The 4,372-nt window shown below is 42.2% G+C and overlaps 1 protein-coding gene across 1 annotated transcript in view; it reads right to left on the bottom strand.

The window, feature by feature from the left end:
* Positions 1–4,372, bottom strand: part of PACS1 (phosphofurin acidic cluster sorting protein 1) — a 145,884-nt gene that overhangs the window by 140,979 nt on the left and 533 nt on the right. The window lies entirely within an intron of this gene.

Genomic DNA, 4,372 nt, shown 5'->3' on the forward strand with positions numbered 1-4,372 from the left:
GCATCGGCAGGCGGACTCTCAACCACTGCGCCACCAGGGAAGCCCTGCTTCCAAGACTTTTAACGCTAGGGAAATAAAAGAAAGTTCAACAGCTCTCTCTTATTTGATCAATAACATTTACTTTATATCTATCGTTTAAGAAGTACTTTCTCCTGTGGATCTATAGGTCCTATTTTATATTTATTTCACCCACGTCTTGGAATGGATAGTAAGTAAAAGTATTCCCAATCAATGGATGAAAATGCTAAGGTGTGGGAGAGTTTGCCCTAGCACACAGGAAGCACATACTGCAATACATCCTGGCTTGCCCAGTGCTTTCATGGTTAGAGGGGTAACTGGCCTCAAGTGTCTTCATGAAATTAACACTTCTATTGCAGGACAGTCACACCAACTTGGCCATGGCCACCTCCCCTTTTCTTTTTTTTTTTTTTTTCCAAATGTGGTCTAAAGGAGAAATGTGACTGATAACCACTGAACTCCTTCCCTAAGCACACAGATAAGGATACGAAAATGTGCTCTGTACTCAAAGACAAATGTGATACAGTTAGTGGGTGATACAGCAGAGCACATTTTGTCTCCTGACAGTCAGTTTTACACCCCTGAGGAAATTTTGTACACTTAGGAAATTGAATAATTTTTCAGTCTCTCCTACTTAAGCAACTCAAAAAGAGAAAAGAACATCAGGGGAAATGTCACCATATAAAGACCAAAGAGAAAGGTTCAATGAGACTCTAAAGCCCTGCCTCTAACATCAAGCATCTTGCCACCTGGTACCTACGACAGCGCCACACCACTGTCCATACTCTGGACCACAGACCAGGGAGCATTCCTTAGTGTGGAGGGAAAACAGCATCAACTTCCAAAGCTGTGAATTTCATAATGGAACTGTAACAGACCTACCTGCTGGTGACAGAATCTCAGCATCCAACTGTATTTCACAGTGATTACCTCTGGGGAGTGAGAAGAGACACAGGGCTAGGGCTTTCCTTTACCATTTCCATCTTTCTGTACTGCTTGAATTTCTAATCATGGACATGTATTGATCTTTTTATTTTAAGCCATTGGGATGTAATGTACAGCATAAGGAATATGGTCAATAGTACTGTAATAACTTTGTGTGGGGACAGATGGTTACTAGACTTATCGTGGTGATCATTTCATAATGTATGCAAATGTCAAATCAAATGCAAATTAAACCAACATAATATTGTATGTCAACTATATTTCAGTTAAATTACATTTCAGTTAAAATTTTGAAATTCCTTGCGAGAATAAAAATCTACTATCAGGAAAAAAACCATCTTTTTATTTTAAAAAAATGCTGGTAAAAATGGCAATGAAAAGAACAATTTAGTTATTTTAAAGCCAACTATAGGTATGCTCTTCATTCATAAAAAGTAAAAAAAAAAAAATACTATGGATTCTGAGAGAATTTAGTAGCTGTTAAGTCAGAGCAGAGTACATACCTGAGAAACAACAACTTTATTTAAACATCTAATAAAGGAAAAAGTTTTGTTTTTTTTCCCAAAAGTAAATTATATTTCTACGGGGATCAACAAAATGAGCATGACCTTCCTAACACTCGACTTTTCAACTCGCTTCTCTGCACTAGGAAGAGGATGACAATTTCACAAGAGGATGACAATTTCACAAGACATTTTATACATATCCAACCTTAGATCATGCGTGCATTTCTCAAGTGCATATAAATCATACATTTGTGTCTCATTTGAGTTACACAAGACAAGAATGTTAATCCTAGATGATATTCGGCGTGCTGTATACAGAGTGCTTGCTGCCAATACATTCCAAACAATGTGAACGAGCATACCAAGGAGACTTCAAATTAACTGGATGACTCTAATCACTGGAAGGGCCAATAGCAGGCCATTTTCTCCCCACAGGGTGTTATTTTCCATCCTGCAGATAAAACAGCCTGCTCCAAAGAGCACAAGTGTTCCACAAAGAGCTGGGAGGCACAAGGGTGCCAGTTAAAAAAAAAGTCAGAGCAGGACAGCTGACAATCCCAAAGATTGGTTGGCAGACATGACAGAACTGCATGCTCCCTGCAGGTGAAAACAACAAGACAGTCTAAGGCTCTCACACCAAGTCAACATAACAATTACTGATTTGATCAGGATGCCTGGCTGTTTCTTTGGCTAATAATTTATTGTATGGACCTTTCAGTGACGAATAGGGACAGACTGGAAATCAACAGCAATCAGTGATTTTATTTATCCCCCTCGGTTGCACAGCAGCTTCTTGCCAGTAGGCTCACACCTTTCTGATCTAACAAGCTAGAGAAGGCAGCTGTCCAAATGTCACCAGTCAAACAGTGATAGATGTGACGGAACAGGCAAGCATGCATTACGAACACTGGATCCATGGAGGAAAGGACCCAGTGCTTTTATGTTTGAAAGAAGTAGATGAGAATACTTTAACTATAGATGGGCCTGTACAGAAAGAGAAAGGCAGGCCTGCTTAGGACCAAGAGAGGAAAACCACCACATACTAAACTCCCAGTTGCGTCTGGTGTGTGTTAGGGTACTGGCCAAACCTAACTAAACTAATGTGGCGCCTGATTACCCTGAAGAAAGGACAGAGAAAAAAGAAAGTATAAATCAGTGAAGTGAACGCTGAAACACAAGGGACACGAAGAGTAGAGAGGGGCTAATGGAAAACAATTCAGCATTATCTAAAAATGTTCCAGACGTATATCTCTCAAACAGCAATTCCACCCCTACATATAAAGACATCCTAAAGAAACTTTTGCAAGGAGCACCAAGAGTCCTGGACAAAAATATTTACAGCATTACTGTTTGTATTAACAAACAGGAAACAACCCAAATGTTCATCAAAAGGAGCTTTATGATATATTCACACAATGAAATTCTACCCATCAGTGAAAATATTTAGAGCCACCATACAACACTGATGATTCTCACGAACTTAACGTTGAGTTTAAACACACACACACACAGACACAAACACAAATAGGCCACAGAACACATGCAGTATGATAGCATTTATATAAACTTCCAAAAACATCCACAACTAAAAAACATAGCTTAGAGATGCAAATATGTCAGTAAAACTAATTTTATAAGACAGGGAAATGATAGACACACAATTCAGAATAATGTTTACCTTTGTAGGGGGAAGAAGGGGATGTGATCAGGAAGTGGCACCCCGAGGGCTTCAACACAATTGTAATGCTCTTTCTCAAGCTGAGTCAAGTACAGAGATGTACTTCTTGTCATTTTAATTTACAATCCTTTCTAGGACATATATAATTTTGCATGCATGAAACAATTCAAAATAAAGGGGGAGGCATGGAGAAAAATAAAGAGTTGAAGATGTAACCAGACAATGCTCCCTAACCCCACTTACACGTCCATCTGCCCAAGACAGGGCTGACAGAGTAAGGAGCCAGCCAGACTCCAAGCCAACAGAATCAACTCAGTTTACAGGTGACAAAAAAGACCACCTCCAGGCACTTCTCTGGGCTTCCTGGGTGAAACCAGCTTCACAGTGTCTATTCAAGGGGTAAACTGTAGGATGTTGCACACTGTCCCCAAAGAGTTTGAGAAAGACTGCCTTGCCAATACAGAAACAGAAAATATCCCAAACTCAGGTATATTTTACCAATGGAAGGAAAGTCCCCAGATGGTTCCAACAGACAGAGGAATGGATTGAATTTAGGAACAGGCAGTAATTTTATGTAGTCCTGCAGGGCTAGAAGTTGTGACCAGTTACTGGGGGGTGAGGAGGGAGGAGAGGATGAAAAATACACTTGAAGACACATTAAACAGGACTTTCACAAGACGTAGAGGCTGGGACACAATGTGTGTATCTGGAGTACAAATGAACATGTGTGTTGAAGACAAACTAGAAGCGCCAAGGGTTACTATACCGGCTTTACCTGGCAGAAGGTGACAACCGAGTTTGACACGTGCCGAGTATATTGGGAAATAATAATATCTAAAGAGATCCATACCACATCTATGTAACATATGTACAGCCCACGGGAGCTGGCAAGGCTGGGAAAAGAGTCTGTGACTTTCACAGGGAAACTGACAGCAAGGCCGGATTCGGTCAGATCAACAAGAGAAGGCCCAGGGCTGAGGTCCAGAAGGCCCAGCTCAGGGAGGGGAAGAGGGTGGCCCCGGCCCCAGACAGAAGGTGGGGATGCCAGGAGAGGGCGGGGTCCATTCGGGAGGAGTCCCGGGAGGCCGGGCAGGAGCCAGGCCGGGTGGCAAAGCAGCCAGAGGGAATCTAGGGTCGGGGTGCCCCCTTGGGCGATGGAACAGGGAGGAATGGGAAGGCGGGGGCCTGCCACAGACCCGGCTGGGCGACCCCCGAGGGCCCGGTC

The sequence above is a fragment of the Lipotes vexillifer genome, unplaced genomic scaffold (genome assembly GCF_000442215.2).
Source record: "Lipotes vexillifer unplaced genomic scaffold, Lipotes_vexillifer_v1.1 scaffold1129, whole genome shotgun sequence".
In the NCBI taxonomy this organism is placed as follows: domain Eukaryota; kingdom Metazoa; phylum Chordata; class Mammalia; order Artiodactyla; family Lipotidae; genus Lipotes; species Lipotes vexillifer.